General features: G+C 45.5%; 1 protein-coding gene across 7 annotated transcripts in view; it reads left to right on the plus strand.

Moving 5' to 3' along the window:
• Positions 1–24,662, plus strand: part of LOC106583659 (CBFA2/RUNX1 partner transcriptional co-repressor 2) — a 71,945-nt gene that overhangs the window by 1,027 nt on the left and 46,256 nt on the right. For 2 of the 7 annotated variants that reach the window (XM_014168106.3, XM_045705184.2), the window contains exon 1: positions 14,267–14,754. The exons of 3 other annotated variants lie outside the window; for them this stretch is intronic. The gene's annotated coding sequence lies outside the window, so the exon portion shown is untranslated. Of the gene's footprint in view, positions 1–14,266; positions 14,755–24,662 lie in introns of those variants that run through there. 2 more of the 7 variants (XM_014168111.3, XM_014168113.3) reach the window with 1 other exon arrangement.

The following is a 24,662-nucleotide window of genomic DNA, read 5'->3' on the forward strand; positions in this document are numbered from 1 at the left end:
AGCCTCAAGGCACAACTGTATTTGTGTGTTTGACCCGGGAGAAACAATTCGTCTCCCTTTTGTCCCAATGTCGGAATAACAAACGATGGCTCGACAAAGAGAGACAGTAGTCCTAATGATGAAACATAGTTTGTTACAGTAACCAGCAGAGAGCAGCAGAGCTCCTCTGGCATCCATGATGGAACTGTAATGGGGATTCATCTTCCGTTTTATGGTTCTTAGTGTTCTTGGATTTAGGTCCAAAATGTTGACCAGAACGAATACATATTGAAATACAGCTAGTTTGAATGTAGTTGTTTTCTCAATGGTATAACTTGAGAGAAAAAAAATGTCAATGGTATAACTTGAATAGTTTTACAGTATGGAGGGGAGTGTGGCGCCTCTGTTGTTTTGCTAGGAGATAGTGTGCAAGGAGATAGTTGTGTGATGACAAACGTGCCAAAGAGAACACAGCATCGCTCACGTTCGTTCTCAATCACTGTTTTGTCCCTTGATTCAATTAAATCCACTTGAAAACATGTGGGCAAGTTGGACACAACTACAATTTTCCTCTTTTCCTTATTTTTTCTAAATTTTTTGTGATTCCATTCCCCTGACTTTTTAAAGGGAAATAAATAAATTACAAAAGGGCCCTGCAGGTTTGCATTAGGCTCCTAATTGGTTTTGGCTTGAGTGGCTCCTCCGGGTTGCCAGATCTGGCGCCTTTATGTTGTGTTGTCATGTGGGAGAATTTCCCTGGCGCTGTGGAGAGAGAGGTGCCTGTAGCTGGGAGTGAGTCAGCCCAGCATCCTCATCCCCTCTCATCGTCTCTCATGTACAGCTCTCTTTGGTCTCTGAGTGGGTCTTTTCCACCAGTAACACCTGTTAATGCTTTACTGGGCCCCATGGCGCTGCTCTCATCCAGGACCGTAGTCAGGCCCATCAGATTGGAGGTTTGCTCTAAGCCTGGCCCCCATTAATAACTATCAGAGGATGAATCTGAGTTTGATTCAGAAACGCAGATGATTTGAGTGAAGTGGAGCAGTCTGGAATTGAATTGTTTTTTTTTAGGTGAACTAAGTTTGACTCATCACTGATTGGTGATTACATTTTGTGTGCACAGGCAGATCATACGTAGTCATTTATAAAGTGTGGTTATGAATGGAAACAACTTGAGCACACTTTCATGCTTGGTGTGGAGTTAGATCAGGGTGCCTCGCTTTTCCGTGACCTCATCAATTAGAGCCACAACAAAAACAATCGCAAAAATATTCTGTTCCAAAGTCTTCTATTCATTAATGAGGGTCATAAACTACTAAAATACCAACTCCAAAAGTCTAAATGAAAACCAACCTTTTACTCTTAATAAATCAGTCTATTCCCTTTGGTGAGAGGAAATCACAAACATCCATCTCTCCTATCCATTTTGAAGTCTACCCTAAATCTCCTCCACAAGGGTTAACACGAGTCAGAACCTAGTAACCCAGAGTTTGTGTGTTAGAATCTCTTCATGGATAACTTTAGCATTTTCGCTACTTTGCAACTACTTAGCATGCTAGTTAACCCTTCCCCTAATCTTAACCCTTTAATCTAACTCCTAAACCTTTTAACTACTTAGCTAGCATGTTAACTAGTCCTAACCTTAACCCGTAACCTACCACTAACCTTAAACCCTAACCTTAACTCCTAGCCTAGCTAAAGTTAGCCATCTAGCTAGCCTATCTAACGTTAGCCACAACAAATTGGAGTTCGTGTAATGTACACAAATGCATTATGAAGAAAGAAAATCGTGTAATGAAATGGTGTAAGACACACAAAAAAGTGAACCTTTTCGTGTGCCTGTCACAAATTTTGAATAAGCAATTTGTGTCTATTTCACAATAAGCTGTGATAGTGTGTTGCGAGCCACTGACTCAATAAATCTCCCTTGACAGACCCTGTCATGTAGGAGTGTTTTTGTGAGCTAGTCGCCGTCCGTCCTTATTTCACATACCCCTATTATTTCAGCCTGTGAGGCAACCTGAAACGAAGGAGAGAGAGGGAGAGAGACAGAAAAGTGATAGAGAGACAGAGAGAGAAGGAGGGAGGAAGAAAAAAGGGGAGAGGAACTGATTAACTGTCAGGAGAATGTGAGGCTAATTGACGCCAGGTTCGCACAGCTGTTTCTTGTTGCTGCGCACTGCACGGACCGGGTGGGAGGATTGGATCCAGATGTGGGCCCTGCTCTTCGGATCGCCCGCCAATAACAATCCTCTGGAATGCCAGTCTACAGGAGACAAAACCTATTAGTGGGCCTGGGGCGCGCTCCGCTCCGTTCCTCTCTCCATCTCAACCCTTTTTTTTTTGTGGACGGTCAAGACTATCACTTCTTAGAGGCTTTTTGTTATGGTGTTGAGTTGACTACAGGGCTCAGTTTGCAGAGCTGTCATTTTGTTTGACTAACTAGCCTCATAATGTTGGTACTGTGTCATTGTATCTGCATTACACATTGATATCATATGACACGTTTAAGGTTTGAAACCAGCTATGGGGTTCAAAATGTGTTTAGCATATTTCAGAGGGCTTTTGAAAGTTCCCCAAAATGGATTAATACCTTTGTGTCCTGCTGTGAAAAGTGTTTCTTTCAAAACCGTCATTGAAAATGTATGTATCCTTTCTACCCCTCTGTGTTGTCGGACATTCGACTGGTGGGACGTGGGGGCCTTATTGTCTGCGGGCATTTATTAAGTCTCCTACTTTAAGCAGAGGACATTGACAGAGAACAAAAGTACTAATCACCCAGTAGTAAATTAGAGCGGTCACAGTGGAAAAAGAAAACTGAAAGGACCTTATCACCACATTATGCTTTTTTAATACCCGTTCTTCCCTCCTCCAGCCCAGACAAAGCCTCGTTAGGATTGGTTCCCCCTATACTCCACAGCTTTCGGGATATTCTACCCCTCTCACCCTCTCTCTCTCGCACTCTCTCTCCTGGTCAATGGGGATGGGGAGTCCAGCTGCAGTGGCTTGTCAGCACCCAGAGGAGAGTTCAAATCAATGCCTGTATGAGTTTCCCATTGAAGACTGATAGCACAATATGGACTGGGATTCAAATGAGAAACTCAGTTGTCAGTTATTTTGGGAGCCCCCCCCCCCTCAAAAAAAAAGACTTCTCAGAATTTCCCCCCCAATCCTTTCAAGAGTTAGGACATCTTTCAAATGCAAACCTTCTCTCGCAAGGCATTCTTTACATTGTCATAACTGTTTACATTCTTTACATTGTCATAACTGTTTGCATTCTTTACACTGACATGACATAACCGTGACGTGACACATCATCGGCTATTTAAAATAATGTGTAAAACTGTCCCAAGTCTGTCTCGTTATATGCTTTAGCGCACGTGTCAAACTCAGTCCATTGAGGGGCGGGTGTCTGTGGGTTTTCACTCGTCCCTTGTACTTCATTTATTAATTAAGGTCTCTAATTAGTAAGGAGCTCCCCTCACCTGATTGTCTAGGTGTTAATTGAAAGGAAAAACCAGCAGACACTAGGTCCTCCATGGAAGGAGTTTGACACTCCTGCTTTAGCGCTAACGGTTTTTCTGGCTAACCAGCAGACCTAAATCACGGATGATGGAAGGTTCAGACAAAGTCTTCCCATGTGTCTGTTGTACGAGCGCTTTATGCTTCCTGATGCTACCTCATCAAACTGCACCCCATTTATCACAGCTCTGTTTCCAGTCCTGCTGAGCTTCAGTGTCACCCAGGGAAGGGGGTCTGTTCAGGATCTGTAGTCATAAAGTGCTGATTTTGGATCAGTTTTGCCTATTAAAATCATCGGCTGAATACAATTATTAGCATCAGGGGTAACCTGATCCTAGATCAGCACTTCCACTCTGAGATGCTTCATGAAAAGGGGCCCAGTTGTAGTGAAATCAAACCCTGCTGTTATCTCCAACTTTCCAGACGCTATACAACGATGCTTGTTCTCTTTTGTTGGAATGTGATCTTATCAGCAGACCTGTACCATGATGTTCATGTGTCTTTCCTTTAGTGGTATCTTTTGCTTGTTGGCATTGTGTGTTGTGATAGCAGAGGATCAGTGGTGTTATTATGCCCTTAGTTTGAAATAACCATCAAGGAGAGGGCCAACCCTAACACTATTATGCCCTTAGTTTGAAATAACCATCAAGGAGAGGGCCAACCCTAACACTATTATGCTCTTAGTTTGAAATAACCATCAAGGAGAGGGCCAACCCTAACACTATTATGCTCTTAGTTTGAAATAACCATCAAGGAGAGGGCCAACCCTAACACTATTATGCTCTTAGTTTGAAATAACCATCAAGGAGAGGGCCAACCCTAACACTATTATGCTCTTAGTTTGAAATAACCATCAAGGAGAGGGCCAACCCTAACACTATTATGCTCTTAGTTTGAAATAACCATCAAGGAGAGGGCCAACCCTAACACTATTATGCTCTTAGTTTGAAATAACCATCAAGGAGAGGGCCAACCCTAACACTATTATGCTCTTAGTTTGAAATAACCATCAAGGAGAGGGCCAACCCTAACACTATTATGCTCTTAGTTTGAAATAACCATCAAGGAGAGGGCCAACCCTAACACTATTATGCTCTTAGTTTGAAATAACCATCAAGGCCAACCCTAACACTATTATGCTCTTAGTTTGAAATAACCATCAAGGCCAACCCTAACACTATTATGCCCTATCTTTGCCTCTTGTGGTCACAAAGCCGAGGCAGGTGGTCTCATCATCCTTAGTGTGTGGGGAAGTTTTGTGGAGAGACATCTTTGTTTTGTTTAATTCGCTTTGTTGGTTTTTGTCATTTTTGTTTTGTTTATTGTTTATTTCACTTGCTTTGGCAATGTAAACATGTTTCTCATGCTAGTAAAGCCCCTTTGAATTGAGAGAGAGAGCGAGAGAGAGAGAGAGAGAGAACTTGTATCAGTTTTAGACAACAAAGAGAAACACACAACTTGTCTGTTTGTTTTGTTAGTGTGAGTCTCTCTCTCTCACACGCACACAAACACACCTTCAGGGGGAGCGCACTTCTGACAAGTCTAAACATCCCTGCGGCTGAACCCTGAGTAAGGCAAAGGCATGCCCATGTGTGTCTGCCCCGAGTCCTCAGAGTTCTTATCTAGCTGAGCTGTAAAACCTTCACACTGGCAAGTGATTCAAATCACATTTTTTGCATATCCGATTCCAATCTGATCTTTTTCCTGCAGTTGAACAGCCAAAAAGCACATGGAATCGGATATATTACGCCACATTACGCCACATGATTCCTCAAATCAAATTCTATTTGTCACATGCATTGAATACAGGTGTAGACCTTACCATGAAACGCGTACTTACGAGCCCTTACGAGTCCTTTGTGGGGGTTTTAAATCAGATAATAATCTGATTCCTCGCCATGTGTCTGAACGGTCAAATCTGATTTATTTAGTTTGTAGACTGTTATTTGGCATATCTTGTTACTTGTCAAACTGTCAACAGAGTAGCAAGAATATGTTTAGCTAATTAGCTTGTTAATTGTTAACAAACAAATGAGTGAATGTGCTAGAAAGCTGAACAGTTACCTAGCTAGCTGGTTGACTGCCTTGGCTAGCCAGAAATGACTTGTTTATAAAAGTTGGATCATCTTATCCTTTGAGGCTTTAAAAGTTTTCCTACACTATGATTTTGAACACTCAAAACAACTGGGAGACTTCCATGGCATAACTTCGGAGTGAGATGAAGCACGAGTAGTACCACCAATCAGCCTACACCACTACGTGCACAACCGTTGTTACTATGACAACTAGCGTAGCCATGTCAGCAAATGACTGCTGTCTGAACACACACATCTGATTCGGTCACTTGTAACTTGCTGTTTGGACAGTCAGTATTCCAAAACGGATTTGAAAAACCAAACTGATTTGAGCATTAAGGCCTGCAGTGTGAACAATGCTTAATTGAGCGCTTGACAAATCCCCCAGCAGGCTCTGTCTCTGCCTGGTCAGGTGTTCCCAACACAGCTCTCCAGATGAGCCACCTGCAAAACACAGGTGTGGCCGTCGCTACACAATAGCACAACACAGCTGCTCTTGCCCGGGGGATAACGAGAAGTTTATAATAGGATCAACTGCAGGTAGAGGAAGGAACACACACGCACGGTCACAGTAACCGTACACCCTGATGAGATGAGGTCTCTGGCTGGTCATGTCAAAGCGCGCCTTTGAGTCGAAACGACAAGGACTTTCCCGGGCCCCCGTTTTGATGTATGTTTAATTTCACCTGCCTATTGTTACGTCTCTGACATGACAGGAACAATACAGTTCTTTGTGGGTCAGAAAGTGGCACTATTGTCAGGTCCTTCCTGTAAGCACAACGGGCGACACAACCAACCACCACCATGGAAGGAAAATCAAGTTAAACCATTTAATAGGAAGAGAAATGCGGTTTGGGTTCTTACTTTTTTTGTTGCTTTCTACCCTCACCTGTCCTACTGCTCAGACATGCCTCTTGTGAAATGTCTGCTCTCTTTAAAAGCTGTTTTACAAGGTGGCTGTTAAGTATACCGAACAAAAATATAAATGCAACATGGAACAATTTCAAAGATTTTGCTGAGTTACAATTCATATAAGGAAATCAGTCAATTGAAATAAATAAATTAGGCCCTAATCTATGGATTTCACATGACTGGGCAGGGGCGGGGAGCCAGGTCCACCCACTGGGGAACCAGGCCCAGCCAATGAGAATTTGTTTTTCCCCACAAAAAAATACTCCTCAGAACCCCCCCCCCTCCCCCCGCAGGTGAAGTAGCCGGATGTGGAGGTCCTGGGCTGGCGTGCTTACACGTGGTCTGTGGTTTGGAGGCTGGTTGGACGTACTGCCAAATTCTATAAAACGACATTGGAGGTGACTTATGGTAGAGAAATTAACATTAAATTCTCTGGCAACAGCTCTGGTGGACATTCCTGCAGTCAGCATGCCAATTGCACGCTTCCTCAACTTGAGAAAACTTGAACATTTTCTACGGTTGGCAGAGGAGGACAAACTTCAGACAAGCTCTTACTGCATTGTGCATTTAGTGATTATAATACTGTAAGTGGGAGCATGTAAGGCTTTAACTATATATGCCACAGATAGCCCAGTAGGTTTATCTGGTGCTCGGTTTAAATGGAGAGAGAGAAGGAGAAGGTGGTTATTGAATATCGTTTAACAGAGTTATTGGAGAAAAGGTTTGGAGTCAGTCTGTGCACTTGGCCTTCCTCTGTGGAAACTTCAGGAAGATGCAGCCAAGTGAGCGTGTGACCCACCTCTCGTAAATTCTATGCGTGTGCACACGCACACACATGTGCTCTCTTTCATACACATACACACACCACACACACATCAACACAAACATACACAAATGCACTCTCTCTCTCTTTCACTACCACACACACATCAACATACACATACATACACAATGCACACACAGTCCTCCCCTTCTCCAACCCAAAGTGTAACAAGAGATCTGACGTTTTTCCATGGGTGAGTAGGCGGGTCAGGCCTTACTTAAACTAATCGCTCCCAGCAGTGTTGAACAGCCAGACACTCTGGAGCCGTGGGCTGAGGTTTTGGAATGCCACTGCCGGCTCAATGCATGCCTTTCATCGAGAGTGAGGGAGAGAGAGAGGGAATGAGAAGGGGGGATGAGGGAGAGAGAGGGAATGAGAAGGGGGGATGAGGGCTTGAGAAGGGGGGATGAGGGAGAGAGAGGGAATGAGAAGGGGGGATGAGGGAGAGAGAGGGAATAAGAAGGGGGATGAGGGGGAATGAGAAAGGGGGATGAGGGAGAGAGAGGGAATGAGAAGGGGGGATGAGGGAGAGAGAGGGAATGAGAAGGGGGGATGAGGGAGAGAGTCAGGGAATGAGAAGGGGGGATGAGGGAGAGAGAGGGAATAAGAAGGGGGGATGAGAGGGAATGAGAAAGGGGGATGAGGGAGAGAGGGAATGAGAAGGGGGGATGAGGGAGAGAGAGAGGGAATGAGAAGGGGGGATGAGGGAGAGAGAGAGGGAATGAGAAGGGGGGATGAGGGAGAGAGAGAGGGAATGAGAAGGGGGATGCAGAAGAGAGAGGGATTGAGAAGGGGGGGTGAGGGAGAGAGAAAAGAATATAGCGGACCCATTTGGGTGATATAGGAGGAGTGTCTGAAAAGTAGGGTAGAGGAGGAGCTTGTGGGGGGGTGGCTAAAGTAGCAATCAATGGATTTTTGGGTGTGTTTGCTCGAAGTGTCTCCCCCCACCCCACACATTTGTTTTTAATATCCCCGGGATGAGCTACAAACAAGCCTTTGATTGAATCAATAGCTTTGAATATAGTCTTCTTGGGGACGAGGCCTAGAGAGAACACCCCCCCCAACCACCCTCCCCATCCATAGGACTTCACATGGCCTGTTCTGATTTGATATCATTATTGTGCCAAGCATACAGTGAAGAAAATAGTCCCTCACTTTAGCGTGTGACCAGACCACTGCCAAGCATCATATTTATTTTACATGTTTTTCCTTCACCCTAAATGATCCTAGCAGACATGGAGAAAATCATTATGTCTCCTGTCAGGTTGTCCCCACACCAGATGTAATGGAAAAGAGAGCATTAAAAGATCAGACGGGACTCCTGCGGTTTCCTCCTCCGATAAACTAAAGCAGAAGTCGGCAAAGAAAAGCAAAAGGTAAGGGGAGAGTTAGAGAGGGAGAGTTAGAGAGAGACAATGGTTAAGGTGAGAAGTCATCTCTTCGTCTGTCTCTCTACCTCTGTCTATTATTTGCACAGGACAATGGACAGAAAAATAAGCACATTTTCCAAAAAAAGGCAATTTCCTCCAGAATGCACACATAGTCCATTGAGTTCTTTGCAGTAGTGTGGAGATAGAGAGGTGCTGGAGCAGAGGAGAGCAAACGTGTTCCAAATGGCACCTTATTCCCTTCATAGTGCACTATTTTTGAGAGAGAGAGAGACACACACACGGAGCTTAAGGTGCATTGTGCCTTCATTGATTCCAAGGGAACCCCTGTGGCCTGAGATATGGTGGGTGGGAGGCAAGCCAAGGAGTGATCTGTTTTGGCTGGCTCTCAAGCCTGTGAATGTCCAAAGACATGCTTGGCCTTCAAGAGACAATCCAAAAAAATACACACACACAAACACTCTCTTGCGTCTACTTGAACCAAGGTGGGGGGATAGGTGCTTTACGACTGGAGAAAAAATTCACTTACCAGCATCTGTGTTTTTTGTTTACTTCCTGCATGGAGCCCTATTCTCATGTTGTTAGCAAATTAGCATGTTGGCTAGCGTCAGCATATTTGCGCAGCATTAGCAGTCATTATTGCAAATGAAGGTAATGAATGTTTTCAGTTATTTTAAATGTATTTACTCATGTAAGACACTCAAGCTGCCTCAAAGGCTTTTTCTCATTTGGTAAAAAGTTTGTCCTCCCCCTCTCCTCCTTGACCCGGAAACCAATAAGTAGTAGAGTGGTCGAGGAGGATTTCAATTTGTTAGTAGGCAAATAGAAGACGGTCCTCCCCTCCTCAATAGCCTCCTTTTGGTGAGGAAGTACAAGTGTACACTACTTTAGTACTTCACGGAAGAGTTTTGAAATCTGTAGGGCTGACCCCATTTAGTCGACAGGTCGATAGGCTGTTGGTCGACTGAGATGTTTTTAGTCGAGCAGTGGCAAATATATATTAAAACATTTATGGAACACAAGACACCTGTCTGATTCACGCCTGTCTCAGTGGACTAATCCACTGTGGAGGCTGCGGGGAAGGCACACCAGTATCACCAGTAGTACATTTACCGTTCATTCCCATGATTTCGAATCTACCATGTTTGTTTGGTTACAGTATTTTCTGTTAATGCATTCAATATATTGTTATTACAGTCTTACGTTGTCATTGTAGGAGTGGACACGTTGTTTGCAGAGCAACAACCTAGGCTAAAATACATATTTAAGAACAGACAACTCTCGGTCGACAAATATGTTTTTCAGTCAGGGACAGCCCTGCCACACGCCCTTTGAATCAGCTGTTGTTGTTTTTTACGGAGAAAGCATGCAAACATTTAAAAAACGACATGCTTTTTACTATATAAGGTCTTGCATAACTAGCTAAATTAGTTTTTATCACTTTATACATTTATTTTGGGAGTCCACCCTGTAAACATAATTTGCATGATTGGAGGAGAGTCTCATTTCATGCAAGCACATTTTCAGCCACTTTCCCTCTCCTTGCCGCCTCTCCTCGATTACCAGAGAGGACACAGGAGTTGAGCAAATCCAATTGACAAAAGGCTGTAGTTTTCTGTCTGTTTCTTTACTTCCTGAGTAGGCTTCCATGTCTGTCTGTCATTAGCTTGTTTGCTAAGTATTAGCAGTCATTATGCCATTATCACCAATGAAATTCGCAGTAAATGCTGCTGCCTCCCTCCCTCCCTGCTTGCTTCGCAAACATTCGTCACCGAAAACGTTCTCAAATGGCTTTGTATGCTAATACAGCCCAACATTTGACTTAAGCCGTCAGAGATGTAAACCAAACGTAGCGCTAAGGCTAATACATTAGCCGTTGCATACAGATCATGCGTGCGTTGCCGTAGCAATAATGGGGCTCCTGCTGCGTTGTGGTGGTTGGCAGCTTTCTCTGCACAGAGAAGAGGGGGCCCACAGCACTGCCGGGCTCGACCCAGCTGTGTTGCCCTCTGGGGCTTGTTAAAAAAGCCTGGAGATAATTCCCATTTCAGAAACGAAGCTCTTTTACTCCAGCCCCCTTTGAGATGGAGCCTCCCATCAGCAGCCACCACAGCCATTCATGGGGCATTGGAGCCGCCACAAGGCTGCGTGGCCACCTTTTGTGATGATAATGTCACCTTTCAGTAGTCAACGCAGCTGACCGGGGGCCTCTGTGTTTTCCTAGCACAAGCTGGTGTGTGTAAAGGCTTTTGGGTTCGCTCCAAGAGGGGAGCAGTTTGTGCCTGGGTCTTTTGCTGAAGAAGGATGTTTTTTGAGACCACATGACATGCCCCATCCCTGTCAGAGTAGGCTACCGTTGGCACTCTTCACTGTCAATGTACTGTAGAGGGTAATGATTGCATCTGAGAGTAGGTTATCCAAAATACGTTATCACTCACCGAGGTGTGACCACACTTTGGTAGAGGCTTTGTGGGAACACACACACTCTTTGGCCCAGCACAGCTGTATCCATTGGATCCGTAGCTATATCATTTGAGCTCATTGTGGACTCAAGGCCACAACCATCCCCCTATTGTGTTATTGACTTTACATTTGTTTATGTGTAACTCTGTGTTGTTGTTTTTGTCGCACTGCTTTGCTTTATCTTGGCCAGGTCGCAGTTGTAAATGAGAACTTGTTCTCAACTGGCCTACCTGGTTAAATAAAGGTGAAATAAAAATAAATAAAAAAATTGCTTTCGCTCGCACAATAAACCATCCAACACAAGGCAAATTGAGTGATTGAGTGAGGTAATGATTTTATGTTTCTCTCTCCACCCCCTTCAGACCCTCCAACGTCCATACTCCTGGTTCCTCCAAGCTCGGGACTGTAGGAGAGTGCTGGTGCTGTCGTTTAAGCTCTGTTTATGTTTCTAAAAGTAGATGTTCGGAGAGCGTGTGAACACAACCAGATGCTCAAGGTTCACTGGGATATCTCATTTTGTAGGCAGCTAGCAACGGACCCTTTTCTTTTTCAATCTCGGGCCGCACAGCCCAGCACAATGGTTAACAGCTGTGGGAGACTGCATGAAGAAGGAGCTAAAGCAATTCCATACCACATTCAGTCTTGACTTTCCTCATTAAAAAATGATGCCATAAGTGTATGCTGTCCTTTCCCCCTCTATTATGGGCCAACCATAGATGGTTCACCCAGTGTGGCAGAGAAAACGAAAGGCTAAGAGTGGTTGGTTGGTGTGGTTTATCTGATATGAGGTGCTAGTTAGCATGGACACACTAACCTGTAGGGCTAGCGAGCGTAGCGTCTGGGTTAGCATCTGCAGAGCACCCGCTGTCAGTGCTGCGCCTCCTGTTCTCCCTACCAAGGCGCTCTGGCCCTCTCTCCCATGGCCAGATGCACTCTTTATCAGTCCAAGGATATCCGATAAAGCTGTGCTGTGCGTGCGTGCGTGTGTGCAACCCGCAGTATCAGCTGAACCTTGGGAAGCCATTAGGATGTGTGTCTGTGTGTGTGTGTGTGTGTGTGTGTCTGTGTGTGTGTGTGTGTGTGTGTGTGTGTGTGTGTGTGTCTGTGTCTGTGTGTCTGTGTGTGTGTGTGTGTGTGTGTGTGTGTGTGTGTGTGTGTGTGTGTGTGTGTGTGTGTGTGTGTGTGTGTGTGCTATATCACCTTCTTAATGAACTGCTTGTGTTTTACTACTGTTTGTTTGTTGTTGTTTTGAGCATTTGTGTGTGTTATTTTAGAGTATCCCTGTCTAGAACTTTGAAAAGCCTTGATTATGTGTACCGTGGTTTGCAAGTTGTCAATTATAAAGCCTAATAATGAATAATGTACTCTCCACTGAATAAAAAGGAACTCGGGCTTGACAATCTAAAGTCAGCACAAAAAAAATGTATTTTTAGAGGCTTCCATGCCCCAAACATTTTGGTGGAAAGCAAAACCATCCGTCTTTCTCTCTTACATTTAACTCAGTGAAGCTTGAGGACAAGAGGTTGCATTCAACTCCCTTCACATGTCCACACACTGCATTCAATGGTCTACCAGACTGCATTAAGTTGGTAAAACAAAAAGTAAAAGGACCACGGAGGGGGTATAAGACATTGTTTGAGCCCCACTCTTGAAGGGGTTTAAAAGGAAAGTAATGCCCCCCCAAAGGAAAGTAATGCCCCCCCAAAGGAAAGTAATCCCCCCCCAAAGGAAAGTAATGCCCCCAAAAGGAAAGTAATGCCCCCAAAAGGAAAGTAATGCCCCCCAAAGGAAAGTAATGCCCCCCCAAAAGGAAAGTAATGCCCCCAAAGGAAAGTAATGCCCCCCCAAAGGAAAGTAATGCCCCCCCAAAAGGAAAGTAATGCCCCCCCCAAAGGAAAGTAATGCCCCCCCAAAGGAAAGTAATGCCCCCCCAAAGGAAAGTAATGCCCCCCCCAAAGGAAAGTAATGCCCCCCCCAAAAGGAAAGTAATGCCCCCCCCAAAAGGAAAGTAATGCCCCCCAAAGGAAAGTAATGCCCCCCCAAAGGAAAGTAATGCCCCCCCAAAGGAAAGTAATGCCCCCCCCAAAAGGAAAGTAATGCCCCCCCCCCCAAAAGGAAAGTAATGCCCCCCCCAAAAGGAAAGTAATGCCCCCCAAAAGGAAAGTAATGCCCCCCCGGGGCCCCCCAAAAGGAAAGTAATGCCCCCCAAAATGAAAGTAATGCCCCCCCAAAAGGAAAGTAATGCCCCCCCCCAAAAGGAAAGTAATGCCCCCCCAAAAGGAAAGTAATGCCCTCCAAAAGGAAAGTAATGCCCCCCCCAAAAGGAAAGTAATGCCCCCCCCCAAAAGGAAAGTAATGCCCCCCCAAAAAGGAAAGTAATGCCCCCCCAAAAGGAAAGTAATGCCCCCCCCAAAAGGAAAGTAATGCCCCCCCCAAAAGGAAAGTAATGCCCCCCCCCAAAAGGAAAGTAATGCCCCCCCCCAAAAGGAAAGTAATGCCCCCCCAAAAGGAAAGTAATGCCCCCCCAAAAGGAAAGTAATGCCCCCCCCAAAATTAAAGTAATGCCCCCCCAAAAAGGAAAGTAATGCCCCCCCCAAAGGAAAGTAATGCCCCCCCCAAAATTAAAGTAATGCCCCCCCAAAAGGAAAGTAATGCCCCCCCCAAAAGGAAAGTAATGCCCCCCCCAAAAGGAAAGTAATGCCCCCCCCAAAGGAAAGTAATGCCCCCCCAAAGGAAAGTAATGCCCCCCCAAAGGAAAGTAATGCCCCCCCAAAGGAAAATAATGCCCCCCCCCCAAAAGGAAAGTAATGCCCCCCCCAAAGGAAAGTAATGCCCCCCCCAAAATGAAAGTAATGCCCCCCCCAAAGGAAAGTAATGCCCCCCCCAAAAAGGAAAGTAATGCCCCCCCCAAAAGGAAAGTAATGCCCCCCCCCCAAAAGGAAAGTAATACCCCCTGACCCCCGCTTTCTTGGCTCTGTTTAGTCTGTAGGTGCCAGGACAATTAGTTACGTTTATTACGAGGCCTGTCGCTAAATACACTAAATAGATTAGTGCCTCATTGGCTGAGCTCCACCGAGAGGGGCGTGGCCTCATCAGTGACATCAGCACAGCAACCTGCCCCTGGAAACAGAGAAGAGAGTCTGTGGGAAAAGGGGGGAGGAGTCAGAGAGAGAGAGAGAGAGGGAGAGAGAGAGGTAGAGAGAGAACACACAGTGTGTGTGTGTGTGTGTGTCAGAGAGAGAGAGAGAGAGAGAGAGAGAGAGAGAGAGAGAGAGAGGTAGAGAGAGAACACACAGTGTGTGTGTGTGTGTGACAGAGAGAGCAGTGTGTGTGTCAGAGAGAGAGAGAGAGAGAGAGAGAACAGCAGAGGGAGTACTAGACTGCCTGGATATCCTCTTCCATCTGGGAGCCATCTGTGTTCCTCTGGCTCTGGGCTCCTCCACACTGGGGCTCACATATGTGGGAACACAAACACATGCCTGACATATGAAGGAGTGGAGAGAGAGACAAAAAACAGAGAAAAGAGAAGGATAAGAAAGCAAAGTCACCACAGCTGAATTAGGACAGACAAGAGCCGACTAATAGGGTGGAGGTAAAACACTTTTTATTTGTATTTCACATTTTCTCTGTTGCGTGCTGAAGTGATCAGTCTTTTTTTTAATTGTGTGTGTATTTTGTGTGGTTTGTCTAGCCTAATTCCCGGCTGTACAGATGGTGCATGATCCCCTCTGTAATCTTCTCCTCATCTCTTTATCCTTGTCTGTTGGGGGAAGACAGGGATGCATATGGCTAACAGTTAGCTTAGCACTGGAAAACTGTTGCCTTTTGAGATCAATTCGGTCAACTCTGTATTGGAAATGAGTTTGTTGTGGCATTGGGTCTGGTTTTGAATTGGAACATTCACTGACACTGTAAATGTGGGACTACTTACTACTCGAACATTGCTTCTTAGTTGCTTCTTCCATGTGGAAAAATCTTTTAAGGTTAACAAAATGGATGCTTATATTGAGGTGAGGTTCAAGTTACTATACCGAGTCAGTGAAGGTTAAAGAAGGATATTGCTATCTTTCATGTTTTCCTTATGCGTTAAAGTTTACCTGGCAACACATTGTTAAGAGTAATATCCAGATTATGCTCTTATTGCTAACACTGTGTGCAAGCCTCACACTGTTCCATAGCGTACATACGTAGTATATTCATTATAATGTAGGGCAAGCTATATCTTTTTCATGAAGAGCTCTGCTGCTTCAAAGGGTGATGCCTGGGCATGTTTTGAGGTGAGTGGACTCATCTCTTTGTATTTATGTTTGCTGGGGTGCAGGGGATGACGAGAGAGGCATATAGTGAGAGAGAGAGAGAACCTGGCTAGTCTCAGCCAAGTAGAGCAGGACTCCACGCCTGTCGGGAGAAAGGACTGGGCAGGCTGGAGACAGGGAGTCTCGGGTCTGGAGGCCGGCTGGACATTGTCATACTCCTGACAGCAGGAGCCGTGTGTGTGTGTGCATGTGTGTGAGTGTGTGAGAGAGAGAGATTCTGTTTACTGGTGAATTTTCAACCGTTTCAAAGTAGATTCATTTGTCAAAGTGGTTGATATAGGGGCAGCAGGTAGCCAGACGGTTAAGAGCGTTGGACCAGTAACCGAAAGGTTGCTGATTCGAAACCCTGAACCAACTAGGTGAAAAAACTGTTGATGTGCCCTTGAGCAAGCCACTAATTGCTCCTGTAAGTCACTCTGGATAAGAGTGTTTACTAAAATGTTTAAAAAAATCTATTATGATGCAATGCAGTATTTATCATTAGAAAATCTACATACATTCTCTTAGCTTCTTATCATTTTTATAATAATTTATCCCTAGTTTATACTAGTGATGGGAGAAAATACCCAGCCTTAGTTTATACCAGTTATTAGTGATGAATTGCTGAGATGAATGAGATCAGACTTTCATGAAGTCATTGACACCATTAACCTTTGTCCACTCAGCTTAAATCCTTAGAAACACTGCTCAGAATGCTCCCTTTATCTGTCTTTCCCTCCCTCCCTCTCTCTCTCTCTCTCACACACACACACACACACACACACACACACACACACACACACACACACACACACACACACACACACACACACACACACACACACGACCCGAGCAGCTGCTTCAATGGTTGTGGAGCAGGAAGCTCTTTATTAGTTCCAGTGACTAGGGCTGTGATATCTGGCCTGGGGGAGGAAAAGGGGAGAGGTGTGTAGGGGGGACCTAATCATGTGATCAGAAGTGGTCCCAATCACAACCATTTGCTCTCTAAACAACTGTTTCTCGCATGTCGGCTGTATCTGTGTGGTGTGTTAGTGCTGTTGTGTGAGAGAGAGAGTGCTTGTGTGTGTGTAGGAGTGCTTGTGTGTGTGTAGGAGTGCTTGTGTGTGTGTAGGAGTGCTTGTGTGTGTGTGTGCGTGTGTGTGTGAGAGTAATGTGAATATGAGAGTGTAAGTGTGTGTGTGTGTGTGTGTGTGTGTGTGTGTGTGGGAGGGAGGGAGGGGAGGGAGGGAGGGAGGGAGGGAGGGAGGGAGGGAGGGAGGGAAAGACAGATAAAGGGAGCATTCTGAGCAGCGTTTCTAAGGATTTAAGCTGTGTGTGTGTGTGTGTGTGTGTGTGTGTGTGTGTGTGTGTGTGTGTGTGTGTGTGTGTGTGTGTGTGTGAATGCCCGATTGTAACTCCTCCCCCAACCGTCTTTCTTGTGAGGCAGGGGTCTGGTAGGGTCGGCTCAGGGTAATGTCTTGTGAGGCAGGGGTCTGGTAGGGTCGGCTCAGGGTAATGTCTTGTGAGGCAGTGGTCTGGTAGGGTCGGCTCAGGGTAATGTCTTGTGAGGAAGGGGTCTGGTAGGGTCGGCTCAGGGTAATGTCTTGTGAGGAAGGGGTCTGGTAGGGTCGGCTCAGGGTAATGTCTTGTGAGGCAGGGGTCTGGTAGGGTCGGCTCAGGGTAATGTCTTGTGAGGAAGGGGTCTGGTAGGGTCGGCTCAGTGTAATGTCTTGTGAGGAAGGGGTCTGGTAGGGTCGGCTCAGGGTAATGTCTTGTGAGGCAGGGGTCTGGTAGGGTCGGCTCAGGGTAATGTCTTGTGAGGAAGGGGTCTGGTAGGGTCGGCTCAGGGTAATGTCTTGTGAGGCAGGGTCTGGTGGGTTCGGCTCAGGGTAATGTCTTGTGAGGCAGGGGTCTGGTAGGGTCGGCTCAGGGTAATGTCTTGTGATACAGGGGTCTGGTAGGGTCGGCTCAGGGTAATGTCTTGTGGCCCGGCCTAGTGACCCAGAACTGCATGCCTTTGTTCACTGTACTGGTTTGAATATACTGTATGTATCTCCCGTCTTGGAGAGGGGGTCTCCGGGAGTGATGTTGCTAAATGGCTCGTTGGGCCCCTGAGAAGTGGCCCTTAAGGCGTCTGCATGCTTCCCAGCGAAACAGTTCGGTAGAGTTCCTGCATATATTAGGACAACGTTTTGGACTTCGTGAGGTTTTTTTTCCGGTTGTTTGTGCACACACAAAAAAATTCTGGAGGCAATGCCGAAGTTCGGAGCCGAAGTCAATGCCCCTTCGTCGGTGATTGGTCAACAGTAGGGATTCTTCAATAAGTAATTCAACGAGAGACAAATCATTTTCATGCAATTTTGGGGGGGAAAAACCGTCAAAATTAATGACAGATTTCTTGAATTATCTTAGATTCATTCTGACTTTTGAGGAAGTGTATACAGGCTACGGTGTCTCAAGATGGACAAACAGTATTATTATTGTTTTTCAAGCAGAAGTCTTTTAAGGGAGTATGCGAGCACACTTGTTCAGTTCGGCTAGCCGAGTTTGAATGGTGTGCCCCCCTTCCTCCCTTCCATCCCTTCCATCCCTACCATCGCCACTCTCCCACCATCAGAACCATGATCTCTATCAGAACCATGATCTCTATCAGAACCATGATCTCTATCAGAACCATAATCTCAATCAGAACCATGATCTCTATCAGAACCATGATCTCTATCAGAGCCATGATCTCTATCAGAACCATGATCTCTATCAGAACAATGCACAGGGCCTACCCACAGACATCCAGAGGTACCCCCCTCTCTCTCTCCCTCCCTCCTCTTTCTTTCTTTCTCTCTCTCTCTCCCTTCTCTCTCTCTCTTTCCCTCCTCTCGCCCTCTCTCTTCCCCCTGCCTCTCTCCCCAACCTCTTTACCTTATTCCCTAACTGCCTCTCTCAATTCAATTTCAATTTGAGGGCTTCTCTCTCTCTCTCTCTCTCTCTCTCTCTCTCTCTCTCTCTCTCTCTCTCTCTCAGGTCAGCACGTGCCTCCCCTGCCAGGTTTCTGTTTCACATTCCTCTCTGAGAGTGAGGGATGAGAGAGAGGGGGAAGGGGTGGCCAAGTATGTCATTAATAATGGAGAGCAAACAAACTCTCAGGGGCCTCGGCTGTCCGTTTGTCTATTTTCCTGTCCTAAGCCGTAAGTTATGGCCCTGTGACTGACTGTACAGGGAAGGGAGACGCACCGCCCGCTTTGAGCCCGGAGCATCAGTAGTATGGAACATAGAAGACAAATAATACACTCCCCACACACCAAGACACACACTTAGAACACACACACACACACACACACACACACACTTAGAAACACACACACACACTTAGAAACACACACACACACTTAGAAACACACAATCATGTGCACACACACCAAAATGCACACACACTGGTGACACACACGCTCATTTTCTACATTGTTTTAAGCACAGCTGGCCCTGTCCTTTGTTGTCCTTATCTGTCTTTCACAGAGCATTAGGACTGACTAACCCACTGCTATCTGTCTCTCACAGAGCAGTAGGACTGACTAACCTACTGCTATCTGTCTCTCACAGAGCAGTAGGACTGACTAACCCACTGCTATCTGTCTCTCACAGAGCATTAGGACTGACTAACCCACTGCTATCTGTCTCTCACAGAGCATTAGGACTGACTAACCCACTGCTATCTGTCTCTCACAGAGCAGTAGGACTGACTAACCTACTGCTATCTGTCTCTCACAGAGCAGTAGGACTGACTAACCCACTGCTATCTGTCTCTCACAGAGCATTAGGACTGACTAACCCACTGCTATCTGTCTCTCACAGAGCAGTAGGACTGACTAACCTACTGCTATCTGTCTCTCACAGAGCATTAGGACTGACTAACCCACTGCTATCTGTCTCTCACAGAGCAGTAGGACTGACTAACCTACTGCTATCTGTCTCTCACAGAGCAGTAGGACTGACTAACCCACTGCTATCTGTCTCTCACAGAGCATTAGGACTGACTAACCCACTGCTATCTGTCTCTCACAGAGCAGTAGGACTGTCTAACCTACTGCTATCTGTCTCTCACAGAGCATTAGGACTGACTAACCCACTGCTATCTGTCTCTCACAGAGCATTAGGACTGACTAACCCACTGCTATCTGTCTCTCACAGAGCAGTAGGACTGACTAACCCACTGCTATCTGTCTCTCACAGAGCATTAGGACTGACTAACCTACTGCTATCTGTCTCTCACAGAGCAGTAGGACTGACTAACCTACTGCTATCTGTCTCTCACAGAGCAGTAGGACTGACTAACCCACTGCTATCTGTCTCTCACAGAGCAGTAGGACTGACTAACCCACTGCTATCTGTCTCTCACAGAGCATTAGGACTGACTAACCCACTGCTATCTGTCTCTCACAGAGCATTAGGACTGACTATCCCACTGCTATCTGTCTCTCACAGAGCATTAGGACTGACTAACCCACTGCTATCTGTCTCTCACAGAGCATTAGGACTGACTAACCCACTGCTATCTGTCTCTCACAGAGCAGTAGGACTGACTAACCCACTGCTATCTGTCTCTCACAGAGCAGTAGGACTGACTAACCTACTGCTATCTGTCTCTCACAGAGCATTAGGACTGACTAACCTACTGCTATCTGTCTCTCACAGAGCATTAGGACTGACTAACCCACTGCTATCTGTCTCTCACAGAGCATTAGGACTGACTAACCCACTGCTATCTGTCTCTCACAGAGCATTAGGACTGACTAACCCACTGCTATCTGTCTCTCACAGAGCATTAGGACTGACTAACCCACTGCTATCTGTCTCTCACAGAGCAGTAGGACTGACTAACCCACTGCTATCTGTCTCTCACAGACCAGTAGGACTGACTAACCCACTGCTATCTGTCTCTCACAGAGCAGTAGGACTGACTAACCCACTGCTATCTGTCTCTCACAGAGCATTAGGACTGACTATCCCACTGCTATCTGTCTCTCACAGAGCATTAGGACTGACTAACCCACTGCTATCTGTCTCTCACAGAGCACTAGGACTGACTAACCCACTGCTATCTGTCTCTCACAGAGCATTAGGACTGACTAACCCACTGCTATCTGTCTCTCACAGAACATTAGGACTGACTAACCTACTGCTATCTGTCTCTCACAGAGCATTAGGACTGACTAACCTACTGCTATCTGTCTCTCACAGAGCATTAGGACTGACTAACCCACTGCTATCTGTCTCTCACAGAGCAGTAGGACTGACTAACCCACTGCTCAGCACCAGTGAATGAGTGCATACATGGGCCTACTCTGGGCCACACCTGGGGCACACATGGCTGGCTGATGCTTATTGGAGAACTGTGAGTGGAAATAGTTCAATGTCTCCATGTGTGTTTTTATTCACTCCACCCTCAGTCCTTATAGGTGAAGGGGTTTATGTTGAAGTTGCAGAGAGAAGAGTAAGAAAATGCCTATAGACTACACATCAATGTAGAATAATGTGAAAATGCCTATAGACTACACTTCAATGTAGAATAATGTGAAAATGCCTGTAAACTACACTTCAATGTAGAATAATGTGAAAATGCCTATAGACTACACTTCAATGTAGAATAATGTGAAAATGCCTGTAAACTACACTTCAATGTAGAATAATGTGAAAATGCCTATAGACTACACTTCAATGTAGAATAATGTGAAAATGCCTGTAAACTACACTTCAATGTAGAATAATGTGAAAATGCCTATAGACTACACTTCAATGTAGAATAATGTGAAAATGCCTGTAAACTACACTTCAATGTAGAATAATGTGAAAATGCCTGTAAACTACACTTCAATGTAGAATAATGTGAAAATGCCTGTAAACTACACTTCAATGTAGAATAATGTGAAAATGCCTGTAAACTACACTTCAATGCAAGACAGTATGTTAGAAGGCCAAAATTTCACTGCAATGCTTTACACACATGCTCTTCATTCTCCTGGCTTGTTTCCAACCATTTAAGATGTTTTAAATGTTGAATTGTCTTCAGGGGATAAAATCCCAACGTCTGCCACATGTGACTCTATTTATCATTTTTATTACTCGTCTTTTGACATTTTCCCTCTGTCAAAGTGCAAGTATTCCACTGTCATAATCGGCGTTGTGAAAACCGAGCCATTTTAATGCATTAAACATGGCCTGTGGCGTATTGAACATCTGGCTTTGAATGACCTCTTTGCCTTGGTAGAGCCATTCACAGTAAGCCTCCCTCTTCACACCTGGTCTCAAACGAGCTTGCCTTACTAGTCTCTCTTGTTCCTAATGTCCCAAAGCTCGTATCCAGTTTTATGGCCAACGCTGTGTCTGCTATAGTAGACTAGTGTCAAACGACACATGGTTTTGCCTCGGAGCTGCCTTGCCTTTCTCTCTGACTCTGTCCATGTCCGACATGATTAAAAAAGTGATTGCTGTCGAGACCGGCAGGTTAAGTGGACTGTCAGGCAGTTCCTAAAGAATAGGAGCCGGTTTGTCTGACCCTTCCAATGACAGAAGAGCTCACAGTACTCTCTGATTTACGACAGTGTCAAGGGAGTTTTTCATGGGCTCAGGCTGGAGTTGAAAGAGACATCAGGATGGTGGGGACTCGGCTGATTGATGAGCAAGAATATCAGTTATTCACGGAGAGGTGAGAAGGGCTGTAGCCCTGTTCTACTGGGCAAGGGAAAGGAGTGCTGCTGCTGTGGGAACAACTGGTTTTCTTTGAATGGGGATGGATGAAGGGTGGGAATTATGGGGATTATGTCACTATTCTATACCAAGTGTGTGATTTAAAAAAAATTTGGACAAGCTTTTGTTTTGCGCAGGTGTGTTCACTGAATTTCAGATTTGTTTTTGACTGACCCTGGAACACCTGGAAGCCTACCCTCCTCTCTCTCCACACACACACACACACACACACACACACACACACACACACACACACACACACACACACAAACACTCCATATGACCGCTCTGTGATACAGTTGTGTATTTCACTCTGGAATGGGCCACCAAATTACAATGGAGCCATCGGTTGCAGATGTGTGTGTGTGTGTGTGTGTCTGACACCGTTACAAACATGACCAAGATACCAACATATTAGAGGGCTTGTTGTATTATAAAGCAGTGCATGGAGATTTACTTAAAATTACCTTGTTCAATCAAATCCGTTAACCAGGTTTCTGGGTCTAGGCCTAAGCTGAGAACATCAGTCCTTCTGCAATGCAAGAATACAATGTACGTTATTTGGATTCCTGCATTCATCATACCCAACAATACTCGGTGGAACAGAATGACAACCAACTGCACAATATGAATGCAAACCTCCGTTGTCTCTGCGAAGGGTCACAGAAATTATTATCAGTTAGGATTGAATAGAGGCCAGGGGCTTCCTCCCAAATGGGACCCTATTCCCTATATAGTGCACTACTTTTGAACAGAGACCTAAGAGCTCTGGTCAACACTAAGCCATTATATAGGGAATAGGGTGTGTAGAGGGCCATTCAAACCCAGAGCGCTGACTTCATGTCCATGTGGATGCTGTTCCCTTCCCTTCGGGCCCTACAGCATTTATGAGTCGTCTCTCCCAATCACCCGTTTCTTCCCTGCTCTTTGAACTCAACTTTTTTCATGGGGCCACACTCTTTTATAGCCGTCGTCTGTCCGCCGTACATTCCTCTGTTTTCTGCTTCTCTCTCTGTTCTTGTCCTCTTTGACTCTCTCTCTCTGTCATTCAGTGCCAGTAAGTGTTATTCCATCTCTGCAGTCATTTTGTACAGGCTCCAGTCAGGACAGCCGTTTGTATTTTTGTAATTATAACTGAGTGACAAGGTTATAGACTGGATTTCTTTAGAGGGGAATTGAGGGCAAAGAAGAAGCCCCCTCTCTTTCTCCTCCTCTCTTCTCCCATCTCGCGGAGAAACGTGATGGGCCCACGTTGAAGACACATCTGTTACTTACACAGACACACACACACACACACACACACACATACACACAAAGGTACCCTGTTGACGTTGGGCCAGGGCCAGCTATGTAGTCTGCTGCTGGCTGGAGATGTAAGGCCAGCCAACACAAACACGCAGCCTGGCCGTTCGAGGCTTCATCCAAAATGACACCCTTTTCCATATTTAGTGCACTACTGTTGACCAAGGCCCATAGGACTCTGGTCTAAAGTAGTGCACTATATAGGGAATAGGGTACTATTTGGGACGCTACTGGCCGCTTGACAGTCTTGCCTTTCTGATGAAACCAAGTGAAAACAGTACTTTTCTCATTCTGTTTTTCTCTCCTTCCCTCTCCCGTTCTCTCTCTTTCGCTCCCGTTTCTCTTTCTCTCCTTCCCTCTCTCTTTCTCTCTCTTTCTCTCCCCGTTTCTCTTTCTCTCCTTCCCTCGCACTTTCTGTCTCTTTCCATCCCCATCTCTCTTTCTCTCCTTCCCTCTCTTTCTCTCCTTCCCTCTCCCTTCATGGCGCCTCTAACATGCAGACTCATTTATTTTCCCTGTTGTTGCTTGTCCAACAGACTTTCCCAAATTGTCCCCTATTCCCTACATAGAGCACTAGACATGCCCAAATTACCCCACAAAGTATTATAGATAATATTTGAAGGTCTGTAGATAGTACATTTTATTTGAACAGCCCCTGATTATTGGACAATGGGGAGGTTACAATTAAATGTACCTTTGGCTGATTGGAGTTGTCATCGCCCAAGAGGCAAAAACTATAAATAAAGTTTTCAAATGAGCTGAATGGAGCTAGCATCGTGAGCCTCATTGGAAAGGCGACACATACACACAGCCCCTATATAGGGGCTCTAAGCCTTTGTTTAGACAGTTGTCATGGGGAGAGTTTTCATGGGTTGTTGTCATGGGTTGTTGTTATGGGGAGAGTTGTCATGGGTTGTTGTCATGGGTTGTTGTTATGGGGAGAGTTGTCATGGGTTGTTGTCATATGGAGTTGTCATGGGTTGTTGTCATATGGAGTTGTCATGGGTTGTTGTCATATGGAGTTGTCATGGGTTGTTGTCATAGGGAGTTGTCATGGGTTGTCACGGGGAGAGTTGTCATGGTTTGTCATAGGGAGTTGTCATGGGTTGTTGTCATGGGTTGTTGTCATGGGAAGAGTTGTCATGGGGAGTTGTCATGGGGA

The sequence above is a fragment of the Salmo salar genome, chromosome 22, assembly GCF_965601325.2.
Source record: "Salmo salar chromosome 22, fSalSal1, whole genome shotgun sequence".
NCBI classification, from domain to species: Eukaryota; Metazoa; Chordata; class Actinopteri; order Salmoniformes; family Salmonidae; genus Salmo; species Salmo salar.